Source organism: Artemia sp. Qi Xiang Cuo, chromosome 11 (genome assembly GCF_049724085.1).
Source record: "Artemia sp. Qi Xiang Cuo chromosome 11, ASM4972408v1, whole genome shotgun sequence".
NCBI classification, from domain to species: domain Eukaryota; kingdom Metazoa; phylum Arthropoda; class Branchiopoda; order Anostraca; family Artemiidae; genus Artemia; species Artemia sp. Qi Xiang Cuo.
In genome coordinates this window covers 50928801-50952776 of record NC_142804.1, presented here as the reverse complement: position 1 = coordinate 50952776, position 23976 = coordinate 50928801, and the positions used below count along the sequence as shown (strand labels likewise).

The 23976-nt window shown below is 36.1% G+C and overlaps 1 long non-coding RNA gene across 1 annotated transcript; it reads right to left on the bottom strand.

Annotated features, from left to right (window-relative positions):
- Positions 1 to 13520: 13520 nt before the first annotated feature.
- Positions 13521 to 20063, bottom strand: LOC148947101 (uncharacterized). The gene is made up of 2 exons (XR_016142417.1): positions 19924 to 20063; positions 13521 to 13793 (listed from the first exon to the last, which is right to left on the bottom strand). It is a non-coding gene; the product is annotated as an uncharacterized LOC148947101 (long non-coding RNA).
- Between the last annotated feature and the right edge of the window lie 3913 nt (positions 20064 to 23976).

Sequence of the window (23976 nt, the reverse complement as noted above, 5' to 3'; positions counted from 1 at the left end):
TTTTTCTGGTAGGTGGGGGGGGTTGGATCAAGGTTATATGGGAGGATCTTTCCATGAAGGAAGTTTTCATGGGGGAAGGGGTATTGCTATGAAGGGGGCGCCGGATTTCCCAGCATTAATAAAGAAAAAGATCAGAAATTAAATAAAAAAAAACAAGTTTATCAACTGATTTCAACTGATCAACTGATTGTGATTAAGGAGTCATTTTTAAAGAATTGGACAAAAAATTCGAACCTTAGCTTAAATAGCAAGGTATTGACTAGGGGGCGAACCCCCTAATATACGTGTTAAAAATTTATGAACAAAGAAGTTCATTACGTAAGTTAATTCGTAAGTTACGTATATTTATTACTAATAAAAACGTTCATCAATAAAATTAAACAAGTTTCGAGAAAGCCATTTAACCAAAAATAATAAAATTAATATGCAAATTTTGTTTTAATTATTCATGTACGATGAGTCAAAATCAAAACCTGCATTAATTCAAAAACGTTCAAAAATTAAATAAAAAAACAAGTTTTTTTTTAACTGAAAGTAAGGAACAACGTTAAAACTTAAAACGAACAGAAATTATTGCGTATATGAAGGGGGTTGTCCCCTCCTCAATGCCTCGCTCTTCACGCTAAAGTTTGACTTTGCCTCGCAACTTTGTTTTTTAAAACAACAAAAAAATCTTTAGCGTAAAGAGCGAGGCGTTGAGGAGGGAACAGCCCCCTTCATATACGGAATAATTTCTGTTCGTTTTAAGTTTTATCGTTATTCCTTATTTTCAGTTAAGAAACTTGTTTTTTTATTTAATGAACATCAGAAACAATAGTTGAGAAGCAAAATTGATATCCTAGTTATTTACATTAGTATCAAAGATTGACTTGATCTCTGTGGAAAAAGGGAAAGAAATTTAAGCACATGATGTAACAGCAAAATGAGAAAATCAGTCATTTGATGAAATTAGCTAGTATTTTTTTTACAGAATCTAGGGGATGAAAAGTTGAGTCACTATGTTTTCAATAAAGTTTAACCCATCCCAACCTTCCCTTATCAATCAGTCCGTGGTAACGAACTGTAAGTAAGGAGTGACGCGACTCAATAGTGACCGGGACTCTAAAATACAGAATTTTGATATAACTAGGTACATCAAAAGATTCGGCTTATTATGCTGATTCTAAAAATATAAAATTCAATAAGTCAATAAGCTTAGTGTTACCCATCATAAGCTACGGGCCTAAGAAAATTTGCTAGTTTTAGAAAAAGGGGGAAAACATGCCCTAAAACTCAAGAAATCTTAATAAAAATCACATCGTCAGATTCAGCGTATCAGAGAACCCTACTTTAAAGGTTTCAAGCTGCCATCTGCAAAAATGCGATTTTTTTTAATTTTTTGTCAGAAGAATTGATCACGGATGCGTGTCTATTTGTTTTCTTTTGTTTGTTTTTTCCAGGGGTGATCATATCGAACCAGTATTCCTAGAATATCGAGAGGGGGCTCATTTGAGCGGAAATTAAAAGTTTAAAGTTCTCCTTTTTAGTTATCAAAAAGATTGGAGGGCAACTAGCCCCCCTCCCCCACCCCAGTTTTTCCAGAGTCGTCCAATCAAAAATTTATTCAAAATTTAGTTAAACGTAGTTCAAAGATCCAATAACTATGCCTTTGGGGATAACATGACCCCCTAAAGCCCCTGGGGAAAGGTCTGTTTCTCTTAAAATTTGCCCATGGCTTATACGTGTAGTATTTGTTATCAGAAAGTATAGAGACATTGTTCGGTGGGGTGAGAATTTTATGCTGGAGTTTTTCCTTGGGGAGAATTTTATGCAGGTAGGAAAGTTTCCGGGGATGGGCTTTCCAGGGGAAATGTTACACTGGAATATGTTAAGGAATATTTTCCGGGAGAAATTTTCATTTTCCCCGGGAGAATATCTCCATAGGGAAGTTTTCTGCGGGAGCAACTTTCTACTAGAAGGGGAAGAGATTTGTGGAAAATTTTCCACAGAGAAGGGTGGCAGGGATTTCCGGCATGATTTTAGAAACAGTCAGAAATTAGAAGTATTTAAAATGAAAGTGTACTAAGAAATTTTTTTTCAGTCGGAATAATCCGTCGGATATTTGCCGTGGAGAGCTTTCAGCTAGAACGGAACTATCTGTGGGGAATTTTGATGGAAGGGGGGTATTTTACGTGGACTTTTCCTGTAGGGTTTTTCCCTGAGGGGATGGAATTTTCCATGGAGGAGAGCCGGATTTCCCGATATTATTTAAAAAATGAGAAGAAATTAAAAAACAAAAGAAGTTTTTTCACTTGAAAGTAAGGAGCAACATCAAATCCTGAAAACAAACAGAAATTATTATGTATATGAGGGGGTGGCACCCTTTTCAATGCCTCACTCTTTAGGCTAAAGTTTAACTGTTTCTCCCATTTCTTTAAGAACGTCTCCTAAAACACAAGGACCGTTTAATTAGAACACTAAGAAGCTTTTTTTTCAATAAAAAAAATACTACCTTTAAAGTGAAGAGCAAGGTATTGAGATGGGTGTTACCCCCCTCCCCTCATATACATAATAATGTATGTTCGTTTTAAGTTCTGATTTTGTTCCTTACTTTCAAATGAAAAAAAAAACTTGTTTTCTTTAATTTAATTTGCCACTTAAATTCAGTTACTTTAGATTAGAAACTTTACAGTGAAGAACTTACTACATACACATTTATTTGTCTTGTCGTCTGCAGGGTTTGGTCAAGACTGTATGTATTAAATAAAAAAAAACAAGTTTATTTTTATCTGAAAGTAAGGAACGACGTTAAAACTTAAAACGAACAGAAATTATTCCATATATGAAAGGGGCTGTCCCCTCCTCAACGCTTCGCTCTTTACGCTAAAGTTTTTTATTGTTTAAAAAAATGAGTTGTGAGAAAGTCAGACTTTAGCGTAAAGAGCGAGGCGTTGAGGAGGGGACATTCCCTTTCATATACGGAATAATTTCTGTTCGTTTTAAGTTTTAACGTCGTTCCTTACTTTCAGTTAAAAAAACTTGTATTTTTATTTAATTTTTGAACGTTTTTGAATTAATACAGGTTTTGATTTTGACTCACCGTACATGAATAGTTAAAATAAAATTTGAACATTAATTTTACTTTTATTTGGTTAAATTGCTTTCTCGAAACTTGTTTAATTTTATTTACGAACGTTTTCATTAGTAATAAATATACTTAACTTACGAATTAACTTACGCAACGAACTTCTATATTCATATATTTTTAATACGTATATTAGAGGGTTCGCCCCCTAGTCAATACCTTGCTCTTAAGGCTAAAGTTCGAAATTTCTTCCAATTCTTTAAAAATAACACCTTAATCACAATGGCCGTTAATTAGAATAAATAGCTCTTATGAAAATACAAAAAAATCTTTGGATTAAAGAGCAAGGTATTGACTAAGGGGTGAACCCAATCATATACGTAATATTTTATGTTTGTTTTAAGTTTTGATGTTGCTCCTTAATTTTAGTTGAAAAACTTTTTTTTTTATTTAATTTATGATCTTTTTTTTAAATAATGCTGGGAAATCCGGCACCCCCTTCATAGTAATGTCCCTTCCCCCATGAAAACTTTCTTCATGGAAAGATCCTCCCATATAACCCCCGTTCCACACCCCCCTCCCACTACCAGAAAAAATCCCCCATGAAAACGTCTGTATACTTCCAAATAACCAATATTATATGTTAACATTGGGTAAAGTTCATAACTTTCAGCCCTCCCCCAGGGCACTTCGGGGGATTAAGTCATCCTAAAAGATACAGTTATCATAGTCTGGACCATTTTGAACAAAATGACTATCTCACAATTTCGATCGGGTGACTTTGGGAAAAAAATGAGCGTGGGAGCGGGCCTAGTTGCCCTCCTTTTTTTGGTCACTTAAAAAGGGCACAAGAACTTTTAATTTCCGTTACAATGAGCCCTCCCACGATATTCTAGGACCACTGGGTCGATACAATCACCCCTGGGAAAAACAAAACAAACAAAAAACAAATAAACACGCATCCGTGATCCTTCTTCTGGCAAAAAAATGCAAAATTCCACATTTTTGTAGATAGGACCTTTAAAACTCTGCAGTAGGGTTCTCTGATACGTTGAATATCATGGTGTGATTATCATTTAGGTTCTATAACTTTTAGGGGGTCTTTCCCCCTTTTTTCGAAAATCAGCCAATTTTTTTCAGGCGCGTAATTGGGGGTGATGGGTAGGACTAAACTTGATGAAACTTATATATTTGAAATCATCATTAAAATCTGATTCTTTTGATGTATCTATTGGTATCAAAATTCCGTTTTCTAGAGTTTCGGTTACCATTGAGCCTTGTCGCTCCTTACTTACAGTTCGTTACCACGAACTGTTTGATTTGATCAGCTCGCAGGTTCCTTCGTCTAGCTGTGACATATACACTGAAGCCTAGCGGTGGACTCTGGTAAGTATAACTGACTGCAGTCAGCAAAATACAGAATTATGCTTGCAATATTCATAAAAATAATGTGCTATGGAAAACCAGCCTTTGGTCCAGTCGAATCCACATAACCTTGCTAAGTAAGGAAGTAAATCAGCCCATGAGGCATTACAGTCCCTGCCTCAGCGATTGTAGGGATTAGCAGTAGAAATACTGGACTTGCTGGATGTTTAGTGCTTTGAATGAGTATAAATTTTATGTTATTTTCCCTTGTCGATAAAACTTTCCTGTGTATTAAGCTTACTACAGTGTTTTACTATTAATTGCGATACATCAAATTCAAAAGTGTGATGTGACAGCTCATATAGGCTAGTAAATGACAAAGGATATGCACTGGATTCTGATTAATGGATAATTCTTCTGTATTTGGTCTGTTTTGATTGGTGTCATTCCTTTTGGACAGAAAAAATTCTTCCTAGCTATCTATCATGGGCTGCTTCCCCGTAGCAGTATGATATTTATAGGCATAAATATATGAGTCAAAGATGATAAGCTTGAGATATCTTGTACAGGATTTTGACTCTTGTTGATAGAAGAGCCCGCCAAGTATGGAAGACCAGGTTGCGACCAGGATGGGCCCAGGATTGCACAATGACTAAATTCAACTGGAGGTCCCAGGAAATTCTTGCTGTCCGGTTCTAAGCCAGCTTAAGCGCTTCGTATATAGATTTGTAAAGATATATTAGTCCACACCCTGCACTAGTTCTGGGATCATTGCTTTTCCTGGGGTCAAAATATTTTCAATGATTTAAAGAAGATGAAAATTGCAACTTAGGATTTCTCAACGTTAAAAACTTAGCATCTTGTTGACATTTTGACTGGTGAGTTTAGACGGTTCGAATTTGACTTATTATGAGTTCAAAAACCCATATCCCAGGGGTAAGAAACATGAGATTAGGTAATACAGAATTTATTTCCTCAAGAAGGATGGGGTACGTAGGGGGTACATAGACAGTAGGGCTCATGATGAATAAGGAAGCTGCTAAGTCTTGTTAAGTTGGGCAGGTATTAATAATAGAATGCTAGTCGTTCATTTTATGCCTAAAAAATGCAGGGTATCAGTCACAGTATTATATACCCCTATAGAACGGACTGACAGAGATAGTAGTGACTCAGATGAATTTTACTTACATCTTCAGAAACAAATAGACAAGATCTCGGATAGAAATTTGGTGTTTTTACTAGGAGATTTTAACGCCCAGGTTGGTAGAAATATGGTTAGATGGTATCCTAACTTAGTTAAATTTGGTGTAGGAAAATAAACCAGTAATGGCTACAGACTGCTGCAATTTTGTAAGTATAACAACCTGGTTATAACCAGTACGGTATTTGGTCATGAAATGACCCATAAGTTAACATTATATGATAGTAAGGCAGCTAATTTTATTGATTATGTTGTTGTAAACCGAAGACTGGCAGGATCGATAGAAGATACTAGGGTGTATAGGAGTGCTGTTATTGATGTTAAAAGTCAAGATCACCATCTAGTGGTGTCTAGGGTTATTCTAAAGTCGATATTTGGAAAGGTTAGTTACCATCCGGCAGGCTATAATACTGGTAGAAAAACTGGAGAGTCTAAAATTTGACAATGTAGAAGATGAATGGAATGATTGTGGGAAAATAGCTTGTGAAGCCGCTGATGGTGTCTTAGAGTAAAAAAGAAACGCAGCTTGGAATATTAGTGAAAATGTATTATGTCTAACAGAAAGGAGGACGGGCTTGTACAAGAATTATTTGAGTGATAGATCACACGAAAATAAAAGAAATGTAAAGAAAGTGGAGAAAGTATTATATCATGAATTAAACGGGTGTTAAGTGGAGGCCATGGATAAAATTGCAAAAGATCTGGAAGATGCAGCCATACGGCGTAATAGTAAAATTTTGTATTGGCATGTTAATAAATTGAGATGGAATGGAAAATTTGGACCTGTCCCAGTTAAAGATAGGAATGAGGAACATACAGCGATAAGGAAAGAGTTAAAGAAAGATGGGCAGAAAATTTTGAGAACGTACTAATCCGTGATAGAGTTACAGGAAAAGATATAGAAAAGAATGTAGTCAAAAAATTGGCTGTAATAGTGCTAAAATAGTACTCTTGTGCTATTTTAGCAGCCTTGGGGACGTGCGGCAGTGCTACACATAATGAAATATTGCTAAAATAGCACTTTCTTGCTACAGGTGGCAACCCTGATTGTGTATCACATAAATATCTCAAAGTAAATAATGCTAAGTACGATAATAACATTGCTGTGGTTAAGGTAGGAAAAGAGGTTAGCAGCTGGTTTCGTATCAAACCAGGAGTTAGGCAAGGTTGCGTTCTATACCCATTTGTATGGATCATTTTGATGGACTTTGTCCTAAGGAGCACAGCAAAGGCAATGGGAGGGTACGGAATCCACCATGGAAGTAAAACTCCACAATATTTAGATTATGCTGAAAAAATAAACATCTAGATGAAAATGTTATCAAAATGTATGAAAATTGGAGATTTTAAGTGTAAAAACAGGTTTGAAAAATAATGCTATAAAAGCTAAGTCTCTAAGATTAGGAATAATTGATGGTTTAGAATTGATGTTGGGTAACAAGAAGATCGATCAAGTGCGCAGCTTCAGTTACCTATGTAGTATAATTAGTAAAAGACGGTGGGGGCAGTGAAGATTTTAAAAGTAGAATAGCCAAGGCCCAATGTGTTTTTTTTTCACAGTTGAGAAGAGCTTGGAAGAATAGGAAGAGAAATTCTGCAAACCAAGATTAGAATACTGGAAGCTACAGCGATGGCAGTGGTCAAGCAAGGTTCTGAAGCGTGGGTGCACCGAAAGATGGAGGAGTAATTTCTAGTTTTTTTCCAGTGAAATTGCCTTTGGATTATTTTTGGTACCCGACTGACAGACCGTGTTTCAAACTGTAAGCTCTATGAAAAATGTTGTTATATCCCTCTTTGTAGGGCTTTAATGAAAGAAAGGTTGAGATGACTAGGACACGTTCTGCGGATGAAGGACGACAGATTGCTAAAGGTCGTCCTTGTTGGCCAGCAATGTAGGGCCATGCGGAAAGCGCCTCGTCCCCGAATTGTGCGGGAGGATGTTGTAAGGAAAGGTTTAAGGGAAATGTAAGGGTGTAAAGAGGGATATTTGAACAGATTGGTATGGAGCGGGCATAGCTGCGTTGGCCTCAGGTGGCTTGGCACTGCAGCGATTTGTTAGTAGTAGTAGTAGTAATTATCAAAAAAGAAGGGCTGATGAAATTAATTGAACAAAACCTGGTCTTGCGTATTTGTGGACCACTGCGACCAGCAAGGGAGTGGTAACATTAATGTTATTCGTATCCATAAGAAGGACCTTTTGCAGTGAACGACAACTTTCGTAGTTCGAAGAGCCCAACAACCTTTAACGTCTGCGAAAAATCCAAGAATGATCCGGAGTTAGAGTCTAAAATATTACCCAAAAGAACGATGTACTGTTCGATTTGTAGCCCTAATTTTCAGCTAAAAATATCGGATTAAATGTCAAATACAAGACAGAATATAAAATACTAAAACATCAATATTACTTACGGATAGCACACAAAATTTTCTTGGAAACGAACTATAAATACACCTTCAAAATACGTTGGAGTGAAATTATGGATACAAATTGTAGGAGTACGTCAAGTTTCCAGTTATTCACGTTGATGAGTTTGCGAAGAGATGTTTTAGCGTTTTTGGTTTTTTTCTTCGGCGGCTGATTTTTTTGCCGAACAAACAAAATCAGAATGTGGCTCAAAGCCAAAAGCCGCCAACTGCTGGCTTATTGGATATCAATTAAATTTTGGTAGGTATTAATGAACAGGAAATCTGTTGCACTTTTAGAGAGTCTGAGTCTGCTTCTCGTCAATCATATGGCGGATAAGAGGGGAGCGAATACAAATAAAAAGTAGGTAATATTTTGTGTGTGTGGGAAACTTCTGTTTCCCAAATAAAAAGTAGGTAATATTTTGTGTGTGTGGGAAACTTCTGTTTCCCACACACACAAAATGGGAGAAACATCGGGAAGAAACACTAAAAATGAGGGTGCAATTCTAGTGTTTGTAGCTTTTTGGCATTATTTGAAATTACTTTTCTGTTCTTTCTCTTTTCATCTCTACAGCCCTTGAAGTTTTGAAACGAATCAGTGACAGGACCCCACAAAAGTTTTCTAGTCAAGAGGGATTTTTATGCTTTGTTGGCCAAGATATTTTAGTTTTCTAGCCTTCTGCAGATCATTCTCAAATTTACCAAAATTGCTTATTTATCTTTTTTTTATGCTGTAATTGAAATTCTGTTAAAAGTGTTTCTTCTCTTTTTAATAAAAATGTATTGATAGACATATTTTAAATTTAAATGCTACAGATGTAAAGCTCAAGTCCTAAAATAATTAATAAGCCCCCCCCACAAAAAAAAAATAAAAATAGTAGGCTGTATTTCCTATCTGTCGTATTGTGTTATTTTGTCTTATCGTTATGAGTCATATTTTCTCCTGATGGATAAATCTTCAATAAAAACTACCTGATTTTCTAAAAAGAGGTGAAATGGCTCCTAAAAGTCAAAAAATCTTATTAAAAATCACTCCATCAGATTCAGCGTATCAGGGAACCCTACGGTAGAGGTTTGAAGCTCTTATCTGGAAAAATGTGGAATTTTGTGTTATTGCCAGAACAATGATCACGGATGCGTGTTTATTTGTCTCTATTTTTGTTTGTTTTTCCCAAGATGAAATTTTCAGGGGAAATTTTACACTGGGGGTATTTTCCGGAATTCCTATACGAAATTCTTTTTGTATATCTTGCTTTTTCTTTTCCGACTCAATTTTATGCTCGGAGATGTTGAGGGTAGTTGTCCGGGGTAAATTTTCACCAGGATTGAATTTTCTAGAGGATATTTCCGTGGGGATGGGGAATTGTACCCGAAGATGGAGCCAGATTTTCTGGCATTGTTTACAAAATGGTCAGAAATTAAATAAGTAAAAACAATTTTAGGAACTGAAAAAAGTACTGTCAGTCAGTCGGGTACCCAGAACAATCCGTAGGCAATTTCTGGAAAACATCTAGCAAATCTTCATCTCATTTTCTTCATCCACTTCATCCAATATTGGTTTGCAAACTTATCTTCCTATTCTTCCAAACTTTCTTTAACTGGGAAAAAACACCCTAAGCCTTGGCTATTCTATCTACTGTTAACATCTTCACTGCTCCCACTGTCTTTACTGATGATTAATTGAAAAAAAAAACTTTTTCCACAAACAAGTTTTTCGAAGAAAAATAAAGAGTTCGATTAAGCCGAGAATGAGCAGAAATAAAGTCAAATAACCTTCCAAGCATAAAACTACCACAAATCACTATCAGTAAATAATTGAAACTCCAAATGAACAAAAAATTTACAGTAAATAGCCAAGTCAAACTCAAACCGAGCAAAAATCAATATGAGTAGGGCTTAAAAATCCCGTGCTTCCTCAAGACCAAAACATAATTTGCACTTTAACGAAAAAAAAAAACAAAAAAACATATGACCGAGGGTTGTCAGTTTAATTGATATATAGTGATATTTATTGCTTAAACCTTAAATAATTTTTTATTTATGAAAGTAAGAAAAGTGAAAACATTTAGAACATATTTTGTTTTCTGTAATGTGTATACTTGAGCTAAAAAAAATTTGGAATCATAGGCTTGGGGGAGGGCTGATTGCCCTCTATTAATTTTTTAATCTTAAAAAGGGCTTTAAAACTTCCGACTTCCAATCAAATGAGCTTCATCCGATCCAAAGTTTATACAACTACCCGTTCCATAAGAACCTTATAAGCCCCGTGCATAACTTATAACCTTTGCCCATGGGCTCTGGGGGACTGTGTCCACCCTAAAGACGACACTGTTATATGATTTTTGGGCTATTGGTAACAAAATGGCTATCTCACAATTTCCCTGACAAAATGTCAAGGAGAGGGGGGGTCGTTGCTCTCCGTCACGTTTGACTCTTAAAATGGAACTAGAAATATACATTTCAAATCAAATGAACCTCTTCTAAATTTCACACGACCACCCCTTCCATAAGAACCTTATATAACCCTGAGGTATAACTTACAAACCTTACCTCCAGACTCTGGGGGAGTCTTTCCACCCCAAAAGCCTTATTGTATGATTTTTGGACTATTTTTCACCAAATGACTATTCCAAAATTTTTATCGGATGCATTTGTGGAAAATGCAACATAGGCCGATCACTTTGACTCTTCAAAAGGGAACTAGAATATCTGATTTCCAATCCAATGAGCCCTCTCCGGAGTGTATTCCACCCTTTCGACAAAAACCTTATATGTCCTCTGAGCATAACTTACAACCCTTGCACTGAGGGCTGTGGGGCTGTCATCCTCAAAGATATAATTTCCAGAACTTTCAACTACGTTGAACAAAATAGCTATCTCCAAATTTTGAATAGATGTGTTTTGGGAATTGATGGGCTTAGGAGGGGTGCTTTTTGTCCTCCAATCACTTTTGACTATTAAAAAAGGCACTTTCAATTTCCAATCGAGTGAGCCTTTTTTGAAGTTTTTACGACAACAAATGGCCATCTTAAAATTGCCATTTTATGCATTTTTGGAAAATATGAGGTTTGTGTTTGTGGGGGGTATCCGCCCTCCGATCACTTTGCATTTTAAAATAGGGTACTAGAGCTTCTGATTAGCAGTCCAATGAGCCACCTCCAAAGTTTATACGACCACCCTTTCTATAAAAACATCTTGTGCCCCAGAGTATAACTTACAACCCTTGGCTTGAGGGATGTAGGGGGGGGGGGCTATCATCCTCAAAGACATAATTTCCGGACGAAGAGAATGACTATCTCATAATTTTGATTGGATGTGTTTGGGTAAATGGTGGGGCTGGGAAGGAGGTTAGTTGCCCTCGAGTCACTTTCGACTATTAAAAGGGGCACTAGCCCCTTTTTAAAAAAGGTGCTAAAACTTATGATTACCAATCTAATGATCCTTCTCCGAAGTTTATACGATCACCCTTTCTATATAAACCTTATATGCCCCCAGGGTATAACTTGCAGCCCTTGCCATGAGGGCTGTGGGGTGTTGTCCTCCTCGAAAACATAATTTCAGAACTTTTCAACTACATTGAACCAAATGGCTTTCTCAAAATATTCATTAGTTGAGTTTGGAGAAATTGTGGGCGTGGGAGGGGGGTTAGTTGCCCTCCAATTACTTTCGACTATTAAAAAAGGCACTAGCTCTTTTAATTTCCAATCGAATGAGCTCTTTTCGAAGTTTCTACGACAACTTCTTCGATGCGAAGTGCCCTGGTATAAAAAAAATACATTGTGCCCATATCGCTATTTGCTTGGGCAGCGCTATTGCGCTGCCTATGATACTATCAAGGGTAAGTGAAGCTGTCCTTATCAATCTTTTCGTTACCCAGCGTCACCTATTCATCTTCACTTATTTCTAGTCTTAGTGACTGGGTCATCTTAAAATTAATTTTTAAACCTATTCTAGCACCCTGGACTCACAAAACCTTAAAAGTTCATTCATTTTGCTCACACTTTTATCTAGGATGCTTAAATCATCAGCATAATCTAAGTCCAGGAGAAATTTTCCTCCTCAATTCATTCCGTGGTCTTCCACTGCCTTTTCTGTGCTCCTTAAGACAAAGTCGATCAAAATGATCCATATAAAAGAGGGATTTGAAACAACTCTGCTTAACTCCTGATTTAACACGAAACCAGCTGCTAACCTCATTTCTTACCTTAATCGCCGCTGTGTTACTCTCATACATAGCACTAATCAATTTAATGTATTCGTCTGGTATACCCTCATATACGAGTATACCCTCGTACGTAATAATTTCTGTTCAATTTAAGTTTTAATGTTGCTCCTTACCTCCAGTATATGAGGGTATACCGTATACCCTCATATACGGTATACTCTCGTACGTAATAATTTCTGTTCAATTTAAGTTTTAATGTTGCTCCTTACCTCCATTTGAAAAAAAAAATGTTTTTTATGTAATTCCTAATAGCCCTCACTTGACAGTCATGTCAGTATGAATCGAGCTTAAATAAGGACTGGAAATTATGTTATATTAAGGTGTTATTAGAGCTGGATAAAGATAATGGAGGGTTTCTGGGCCAATGAGATTTTAGGTACCTTTATATTGGACGTATTTGAATGAAATAAGAAAATGGATCTCTCTAATTACAAGACATAAATACTGTATTAAAATTCAAGGTACTTTCTTTGTATCGCATATTGGGATTCCTTAATCGAAGTAATCTATTTAGCTTCGCTTCCTTAATTCTTCCTTCAGGTTTCCTTCCATCCTTCGTTTCCTCAGGTTTCCTTACTTGAACTGTTGGTTTTATCTGGGTTTAGCTGTTATTCTAAAAGTTTTATATGTAAATTATTTCTGAAATAAAATTTATTCGATTATGTAAATAAGATCATTTTTATGATAATAGGAGCACCCAAACTAGAACTGTTAATTGCAAAACTCACTTTCCAAACAGAGCCAAATTTATATATAGGCGTTGTAAAAACGGTAAAATAAACACCATACGACCATCTGTGCATATGCCTGTATTCAAACACGCACTTTTGGGTCTAGGGAAAATGGGAGTCTGCAACTCCTCTCTGGATACTCCATCGACAGAATATTTTATTTTTCGTTAAATACATCGGTTGGTTAGTTGCCCTCGTGCAAGTAAGTACATATTACAGATTACAAATGATGAGTATTACAATGCACAATATGGATTGTATTGCACTTTGTTAAGTCAATAAGAAACTTATTTATCACGGTGGCGTAGCTAGAGGGCAAGAGCGGATGGCTATCCTGTGTGCAGCTTCTGAGAGGGAATCTGCACTGAGTTCGTTTTTTGCTCATATTGTTGTAGTGATGATGGGGGTGACATTGTTCCTTGGTGCTGACGCTGACAACCCTAGCTATACCTCTAATTTATCGTCTAAATAAGTCAAACCTTTGATTTGTGTAGTTTGGTAAATTAGCTCGTCTTAAGTTTTATTAAATACTTTAAGTCAATTTATTTGAATGAAATAAAAATTCCGCATAAAAAAGAATAAAATACGACACTTAAAATCAAATAGCAATTTTCAAGTTTAACCCGACTTGTGTTTTTTTTTGTGTGATTTGTGCGAATGTTTGTGCTTGCTTTGAGCAGTTTCAAGGTCCTCAATAGGCTGCTCAAATGCTGCATTTTCTCCTTTGAAACCAATATTCTCAGTGGCTGCAGAAGGCACGGCTGCTGCCATCAAAAGTACCGAAATAAAAAGCAATGCCAACTGCAAAAGAAAAATGAACTGATTTACTATAGATAATTTCTGTTTCTATTTCCTTGCACTTTTTTTCGAGGGTTGGGGGTACATAAAACTAAATAAAGAAAATACAAGCATAGTGATACATTAATTAATTCGTAAACAAATAATTTGTTTCTCATTAGTTTGCCGTAAACAGGCAAAAATAGCAGTGGTTAGTAAAGCCATTATAGCAAAATAAGTAATAGTAAAAGCAATGACAGCCCGACAAGGAAATACTACAAGATAATTACGAAACAAAAATAAAATTGCAGGAGACGAATAGCGAAGATTAGAGCAAAGGTGAAGAAAAAGTAAAGAATAAAGAAATAAAATATTAGAGCAAAGAAGGAAAAATAAAGAATAGAGAAAGCAAAGTTTAGAGCTAAGAAGAAAAAAAAATACCACTTTCGACAAAAGGTACAAAGCTAGGGAACTTAGTCCAGCCACCATGTTTAAGATTTAAGTTCAATACTAATATTTGAAATAATTGTAAAGCCACTAGGGAAAATTTTAATTAAGAGGTTCCTTGCTATTTTGGAACATAGTTGAGATAGGTGAACGGAACTTTCAGGAATGAATCCAGAATTAAAAATGTTCTCCTTGTAGGTATTGTCAAGCTATTATGCCAACCCTTTTATTTCTAGGGCTTAGAAGATTGAATACTAACAAGTCTATATCTACCTTAATTTTGATAAAAATATATAGCTTAATATTGATTTTTCTTTTTTTTAATCTCTTTTTTAGTGGCTTCATTTTCTGAAAATGTAATCCTTTTTATTTTAGTCGAATTTTAAGCAATATCAAAGGTTTTATCCCAAATTTAATAAATATATTTACAGATTTTTAAAACCTTATGAATTGGGATTGAGGAAAGGTATGAGGCTCAAAACACTATTACTGTGCCCCATTTGAGCTGGGGATCTAATTTGTAAGGTGTTACTTTTATAATACAAAGATTGCTGAATAAATCAAATGTAAGCGCTCTCTGGAGGGAGAAGGAGTGGAGATAGGTGCCTTAAACGAGCTTCCTAGGAGATCAATAAGGTTCTGGATTCTTTTCTGAAAGTTTCATTGACCACGCTCAGCTACTTTCTGAGATAGGTTTACTGCCATTAGCCTGTCTTTCAACTGGTTTCTGTTATTTTGAAATTTCTTGAAATTTCTTGAAGGAAAACAGATTATGCGACGCGAAAAAAAAAGATGAAAACTGTTCCTTACAAAAAGTACCAAAATCAGTTTTAAATAATACATATAAACAAACGAAAATAAGACAACAAACTCCAAACATAAAAAGCATAATAAGTAGAGAAGTATCTAAAAAGAAACATTCTCAAGAGTCGGAATTTTTGTGCTAAATTCAATGAATGTACTTAAGCCTGGCAGCATGGAGGATCTGGCAGCAATAGGCGAGCGTGGTGGTGATAGGCAGCAAGCCTGTTGCCGAGTTTTGCGGCAGCTCAAATCCAATTCTATGTCCCGTTATTGCCAAGCAGAACATCAATCCACTGCGTAACCGCAAGGTTTGACAAGTTAAATTGTGAACAAAATATATTACATACGTCTGAGTTTAGAATGCTAAGGATTTTTAAAAACAAATTCTTAATAAGTGAAGAGGCAACCAGAAGCGGACCAATTTTTCCGCCTTCTACGGAAAATATACTCACCCAGAACCCAGCTTAAAAGAAAGGGCGTGAAAGAGCTGTTCATTCGAGGTTTTCGCCAGGAGTATGAGAAAAGGAGAGTAGGTGCTTAATCGCCATAGTGATCCCCCTCCCCTTCAACTCCAAAAAATAAGACGGCTCTAATCTCTCGAACTAATTACGTCAATATTCTATGAAGGTAACTTAGGAACTTCGATCCTACTCCCTTTTCGGACATCGTTCCTACTGCCATCCATAATGTTCGGTGGTATGGCAAACCATATAAACATACATATGATACGTAAATCAAACAGTTCGTGGTAACGAACTGTAAGTAAGGAGCGACCCGGCTCAATGGTAACCGAAACTCTTAAAAACGAAATTTTGATACCAATAGATACATCACAAGAATCAGATTTTAATGCTGATTTCAAATATATAAGTTTCATCAAGTTTAGTCTTACCCATCAAAAGTTACGTAAAAGTACCTAAGAAAATTTGTCTAATTTTACAAAAAGGAGTAAGTACCCCCTAGAAATTAGGGAACCTAAATAAAAATTCTCTAATCATATTTAATGTATAAGAGAACCCTACAGTAGAATTTTCAAGCACCTATCAATAAAAATGTGGAATATTGCATTTTTTGCCAGGCGAAAGATCACGGATGCGTGTTTATTTTATTTTATGTTTTTTCCCCAGCAGTCCTAGAATATCGTGAGAGGGTTCATTGGAACGGAAATTAAAAGTTCTAGTGTCCTTTTTATGTGACAAAAATGGAGGGCAACTAGGCCCCCTTCCAAGCTCATTTTTTCCCAAATTCACCCGATCAAAATTTTGAGATAGCCATTTTGTTCAGCATGGTCGAAAATGTAATAACTATGTCTTTTAGGATGACTTAATCCCCCGAAGTCCCCGGAAGGAGGGATGAAAGTTATGAACTTTACCAAATGTTAACATATAGTATTGGTTATTGGGAAGTATACAGACGTTTTCAGGGGGATTTTTTCTGGTAGGTAGGGGGGTCGGGGGTTAGATGGGAGGATCTTTCTATGAAGGAAGTTTTCATGGGGGAAGGGACATTGCTAGGAAGGGGGTGCCGGGGGTGCCGGATTTGCCATCATTATTAAAGAAAAAGATCAGAAATTAAATACAAATACAAGTTTTTCAACTGAAAGTAAGGATCAACATCAAAACTTAAAACGAACAGAAAATATTACGTATATGATTGGGTTTACCTTCTTGTCAATACCTCGCTCTTTGAGCCAAAGATTTTTTAGTACTTTCATAAGAGCTATTAATTCTAATTAACGGCCTTTGTGATTAAGGGGTCATTTTTAAAGAATTAGAACAAAACTCATACTTTAGCTTAGAGAGCAAGGTATTGACTAGGGGGCGAATCCCCTAATATACGTATTAAAAATCAATCAATATAGAAGTTCGTTACGTAAGTTAATTCGTAAGTTACGTATATTTATTACTAATAAAAACGTTCGTAAATAAAATTCAACAAGTTTCGAGAAAGCCATTTATCCAAATTATTTGAAAAAAACTACGTTTTCTAAAGAGTTAAAGAGGCTGAGTCACAAGTTCGAACCTTAAAACGTACAGGGATTAGAAGGTACAGTTGGGGGCCTGCCGCCCCCCAAACCCCCCGCTTTCGCAGCCTTTAAAAAAAGAATCTTAAACTGAAAGTAAGGAGCGACATTAAAACTTAAAACGAACAGAAATTATTCCGCATATGAAAGGGGCTGTGCCCTCCTCAGCGCCTCGCTCTTTACGCTAAAGTTTGACTTTCTCACAACTGCTTTTTTTAAACAATAAAAACTTTAGCGTAAAGAGCGAGGCGCTGAGGAGGGCACAGCCCCTTTCATATGCGGAATAATTTCTGTTCGTTTTAAGTTTTAATGTCGCTCCTTACTTTCAGTTTAACATTTTTTTAAAGGCTGCGAAAGCGGGGGTTTGGGGGCGGCAGCCCCCAACTGTACCTTCTGATCCCTGTACGATTTTAGGTTCGAACTTGTGACTCAGCCTCTTTAACTCTTTAGAAAACGTAGTTTTTTTTCAAATAATTTCTCCATGTTTTTGTACAGTTTATTACTTATTATTGCTTGACTAACTGGTTGATGATTGTGTATTATTCTTTTCTTTCTCGACAGGGTGTTTTAAGGGTCGACCTTGTAACTCAGTCTCTTTAAATCTTTATAAAACGTAGTTTTTTTCAAATAATTTAAAAAAGAAACTGAGTTTCTTTTTTAAACTTTAAATTCAGTATATAAAAAATTTCCTCTGACGGTGAATCGAACCCGGGTTTTCCGCCTGACAATCTGGAGTATCGACCGCTGTACTAAAGAGACATAATTGTAATTGTTTTTTAGTAAGGGGAATCTATTTTTGACGCAAGCAAATACCCACAAAACTTGATATTTGGTTTTTGGAAAACAGGGAAGGAGTGATCAGATTGAGCTGACATTTCAGGGATAAGCTCCCAGGCCCCAGGAAAGCTTATCCTCTAAATTTCAGCCAAATCGGACAACGTTAAAGTGGGGCTGTGGTCGGAGGGTCGAAACTTCCGGCCCACTTTTACCCATGAAGATAAAGTCGGAGGGGGGTGAAATTTTGCACGTTTCTTAGTTTGAGCTTGGGCTACAAAATGCGATTACCGCTGTCTCTCTGCGACCGCTAGGACCGGAAATCGCTTGCGGGCTCTTATAGGTAACGAGCCCGAGTTTTCGCAGGCTCTTATAGGAAAACGATAAGAGCCCGCTTATAGCGGGCTCTTATAGGAAAACGAGGTTTTTCGTAAATGTAAATTCGGGGGATAATTTTTTTGGTCTGAAAATATCAAAAGGCACTAACAGGTCGAATTCTGCTTCGAATGAGTCCTCATTCACCCGGATCAGTTGCCAACTGTGGCCTGTAGACGAGGATAACAAAAAAAAAAAAGAGAAAGGAATTTTAAGTGGCTATATTTGTTTTTTTGAAAACAGGGAGGAAGTGATCGGATTGAGTTGAAATTTCGAGGACAAGCTCCTGGGCCCTAGGAAAGTGTAACCTTTAAATTTTACTCCAATCGGACAACGTTAAAGGGGGGCTGTGGTGGGAGGGTCGAAACTTCCGGCCCAGTTTACCCCATGAAGATAAAGTCGGAGGAAGATGAAATTTTGCACGTTTCTTAGTTTGAGCTTGGGCTACAAAATGCGATCGCCGCCGTCTCTCTGCAACCTCTAGGACCTGAAATCGCTTAACATTGTGGTGAGTCGCCTCTTTATAGAGGCACAAGTGTGCCTCCTTGATAAAAGTAAAATTAATGTGCAAATTTTGTTTTAATTATTCATGTACATCAAAACCTGCATTAATTCAAAAATGTTCAAAAATTAAATAAAAAAAAATTGGTTTTCTTAACTGAAAGTAAGGAACGACGTTAAAACTTAAAACGAACATAAATTATTCCGTATATGAAAGGGGCTGTCCCCTCCTCAACGCCTCTCTCTTTACGCTAGAGTTTGACTTTCTAACAACTCTATTTTTTAAACAATAAAAAATTTAGCGTAAAGAGCGAGGTGTTCAGGAGGGCACAGCCCCTTTCATATACGGAATAATTTCCGTTCGTTTTAAGTTTTAACGTCGTTCCTTACTTTCAGTTAAAAATACTTTTTGTTTTTTATTTAATATAATTAAGGATGATATATGCACAACTGTGAATTAAACGAATTGTAGGTGTAAAAAAAAACAATTACAGAAAAAAATTATTTTTTTCTATGCTTTTCATTTTGACCAGATCAAAATAAAATTCGAAAAATGCATTATAAGTCAACATGAATACGAAAACTCAAATATAATGCGTGTTATTAATTGTAAAAAAAGAAAATTAAGTTATCTGACAGTAGTGCTCTCGTCAAGCTGCTATCAGGAATCAAAGTTGTTACAAGGATATTCAAGTTGTCAATTCAACCAAGTTGTTATGAGGTGTTCTTTATTTTAGGAGACAGGGGAGCGCAGTCATTTTTAAGAAATGTAACTTTAAGCCAAATTCCTCAATTCCTCTCATTTTTTTCATATTTTTATAAAGATTATTCATAAGAAAATTTATGACGGAAAATTTTATTATCAAATTATTTTCTGAGGTGAAGGAGGTGCTAATGCACCGAATGATTCTTAGATAAATGGCACTCTCTTTAGTGCGGAATTATGGCTGTTTCGTAACTAGACGTACGTATTTTTATGGGTAAACAAAAATGAATTAAACTTATTCCGGGGACTTGACATTTCTGGAAGGGCAAGATCGTCAATAACACAAGAACAGATGTTTTAAAGGAAAAGTACACAAGCAAAAAGTATTTAGTATAGGAAGGCTGGCATGGGCTGGATGCGTACGATCTTGTTTGGAATGTTTTTCATTATCTTGTTATTTATTTCATTGTCATATAACAAAATCTCAGTAAAAACAGAAGTAAATATAACAATAATTTTCTTACCAGAATGCAGCGCATTTTCTATCCTTAAAAAAACTCAAATGTTTCAACTTCAACTGATGTTTTCTTAAAACATTTTAGGTCTTTTTATATCAAAATGCAGTTTATTTTTCCGGATTATATTTATAGAAACTGGTTTTGAAAAAATTTTATACTGCACGAAAAAGTACCGAAGACTGGTCGGTGAACTATCATAATTAAGTTTTTTGAACCTGCAAAACTTGAATTATTGCGGAATTCACGAAAAGTGTCCAGACGGTCTCAACATAATCCGACCATTTTAGGGGGAGAAGGTCCTCAAAGTCTTGTTTTTCTTGTGATCTACCAGAATAGGCCGTTGAATTTCAACCAAACTTGATGACGTTAATGCAGGGGGGTCGACATTGTTCCTGGGCACAGAAACCCCCTAGCTATGCCTCTAGTTTATTACCTCCTTTAAACAAACCTTCGATATGTTTAGTTGGACAAATCAACTAATCTTAATTTATCTATTAATGCATAAATAATTTTGAATCAATTATTTGAATGAAACATAAATTCCGCATAAAAAGAGACGAAAATACGACACTTAAATTCAAATATTAGCTGTCAAATTTAACCCTATTTGTGTCCTTTCTTGTATGATTTTTTGTAATACTTCTTGTGCTTGCTTTGTTTTAAGGTCAGCAATTGGCTGTTCAAACTCTGCATTTTCTCGTTGAAATCAATATTCTCAGCGACTGCAGAAGGCACGGCTGCCGCTATCAGAAGTGCAGAAGTAAAAAACAATACCAACTGCAAAACGAAAAGTAATATGTTATGTTTGAATATTTCTGTTTTGATATCGTTGTATTTTACTTTATGAGTGAACGAGAAACTAAATAAAGGTGAATGGGTAAATACAAGCTTAGTGGTGGGTGGGTAGTTATGTGTGAAGAAGAAACTAAATAAAGGTGAATGGATAAATACAAGCTTAGTGGTGGGTGGGTAGTTATGTGTGAACGAGAAACTAAATAAATGTTATTGGGTGAATACAAGCTTAGTGGTGGGTGGGTAGTTTTGTGTGAACGAGAAACTAAATAAAGGTTAATGGATAAAAGCAATCTGAGTGGGAGGTGGGTAGTTATGAGTGAAGTAAAAACTATTTAAAGGTGAATTGATAAATAGAATCTGATTGGGGGGTGGTTCGTTTTGATTGAACGATAACCTATATAAACGTGATTGGTTGAAAACAAGCTTAGTGTTAGGGGGGTAGTTATGTGTGAACGAGAAACTAAATAAAGGTGAATGGATAAAAGCAATCTGAGTGGTGGGTGGGGAGTTATGATTGAACGCAAAACTATATAAAGGTGAATTGGTAAATACAATCTTAGTGGTTGGTGGGTAGTTATGATATAACGATAAACTATATAAAGGTGAATTGATAAATACAAGCTTAGTGGTGGGTGGGTAGTTATGAGTGAACGAGAAACTAAATAAAGGTGAATTGATAAATACAAGCTTAGTGGTGGGTGGGTAGTTATGAGTGAACGAGAAACTAAATACACGTGAATTGGTAAATACAAGCTTAGTGGTGGGTGGGTATTTCTGAGTAAACGAGAAACTAAATAAACGTGATTTGATAAATACAAGCTTAGTGGGAGGTTGGTAGTTATGAGTGAACGAGAAAATAATTAAAGGTGAATGGTTAAATACAAGCTTAGTGGTGGGTGGGTAGTTATGAGTGAACGAGAAACTAAATAAACGTGAATGGATAAATACAAGCTTAGTGGTGGGGGGTAGTTATGACTGAACGAGAAACTAAATAAAGGTGAATGGGTAAATAGAAGCTTAGTGGTGGGTTTGTTTGAAAACAAATGAGATATTTCGGGAATATAATTCAACTATCGAGTGACAGTGAAACTATTTACGAGACAACAATGGTATTTCAGAAGACGAACAGGAATGAAACTGCGAGGCTGAAACCAATACCGATAGTAACAATTTATGGCAGACAGATTTTCTCCATAGTTCCAGTGTGAAATTACGTCATCCATGTAGCGTCCCTAGAAGATATGTTTAAAAAAATATGAATCTAATGCCCAATTTTCAATATGTTCCTTATAAATATTCGCCAGTAACCCGGAGAGGGGCGCGCCCATTGCTAAGCCATTAATTTGCTGGTAGAAAGAATTACGGAATTTCTGAGATATTTCCTTTTTTGAGTTTTACAACTAAATCTACCGAATTACATATATATGATTTTTGAGAGTAAAGCAAAGGTTTAAAGGCTGTACATAACCATTTCCCAATATTGGATGTTGGGGCTTTCGTACAAGCTACTATGGGCCTTAAAGGAATGCCTTGCTTGTGTAATTTTGGTAGACCATAAAACTTTGGGCAAAAGCTACCACGGGGGAAAAATTTTTATATATAGTTGTGGAGCAATTTTACCATTTTGTTTTAAACTTTTAATGCATTTATTATTTTGTTTGCAAATTGATCAGTATGATCGTGGGTTATAGTTCTATATGTTGTCTCGTCATTTAGATGAGAATAAATTTTTGTGTCGTAATCTGTCGTATCCATGACAACCAGAGATAAGGAAATGGTAATTGAAAGTGTGGTATTAGAATTATGTAAATCGGGACAGAAATTTGTTGTGGTTGTAGTGTACCGCCCGCCGTCAGGTTCTACTGAGGAATTCTTGGAGCTCCTAGAAAAGCAACTGGATGAGCTTCCTGCCCGAGGATAATAAACCTTTGTTCGTGTGTGGTGATTTTAATTTGGACCTAACTAGAGTGAGTGCTAATCCTAAGATTCGTGAATTCTTGAATGTGATGTCTTGTTATGGTGTGTTTCCTGTGGTGAATATTTGTACTCGGGTTACTGCTAATTCTGAGTCCCTCCTTGATAATATTTTTTGTGATATTAAGTATGATTCAGTTTCGGTTGTGATTAATGATGTTTCTGGTCACTTTGGTGTTTTGCTGTGTGTGAATAATTTTTGCACACCGAAGAGTAATAATTCAAAAACACATAATGATCGATTGAGAATTGATGGAGATGTTTTGATTCAGTTTAAAAATGAATTAGAAAAATGTAAGTTTCAGTTTCTTGAAGATAGTGAAATTGATGTAAATATGTGAGTTTTGTTTATGGTATGGTAAATATCGAATGGTATGGTAATGGTTATGGTAATGGATTGGTTATGGTATGGTAAATATCAATGAAATATCGAAGTCATGTTGTAAAATGTCAAGGCAGTCAGTTCAAACCGAGACACCAGTTAAACCTTGGATTTCTAAAGTACTGATGGCTGCGATAATGAAAAGGAGGTGGTTATCTAAGTATTGCTAATACACCACCATATGCCGAAGAGAGGTAAAGGAAATATAATAATGAATTGAATAAGCTACTTTGAAAAGCTAAAATAGAATATTTCAGAGAAGAATTTAAAAAGTCGGAGGGAAATCCTGCGAAGACCTGGAAAACAATCAACTCGGTAATCCGCCCAACCGAGAGTTCTGTTGCCACAGTTTGTACCTCATCGCCGGAGGAAGCAGCTGATCAGATGTGTGACCACTTTGCAAATATTGGAAAAAATATGGCAGGTACAGGATCCTCCTCCTCTGTAGAAGAGTCTTTTGTTCCGCTTTTACCTATGGCTAGTGATATTTCTGCTTTTTTGCGTCAGATTAATGTTGAGGAGCTCCAAAGTACAGTTTGAAGCATGAAGAGTATTACTGTAGGTTGTGATTATTTTTCGCTGAAAGTTTTCAAGCATGTAATTCCAGTTGTATCAGATCATTTGGTGTACCTATTTCATCAGTGTAAAAAATGTGGTATTCTTTCAGAATTCTTTAAGTCATCTAAAGTTATTCCGTTATTTAAAGGTGGTGATAAGAATTCTTTCCATTATTATAGACCTATATCTCTTCTCCCAGTGTTAAGTAGAGTTTTTGAAAAGATAATAAATGCTAGAATGGTTGAGTTTCTAGAATCGCGGAGACTTTTAAGTTCAACCCAGTTTGGATTCCGAAGAGGAATGTCGACGGATCAGGCCGTTCTGTTTTTGGTGACGTTCGTAAATGATGC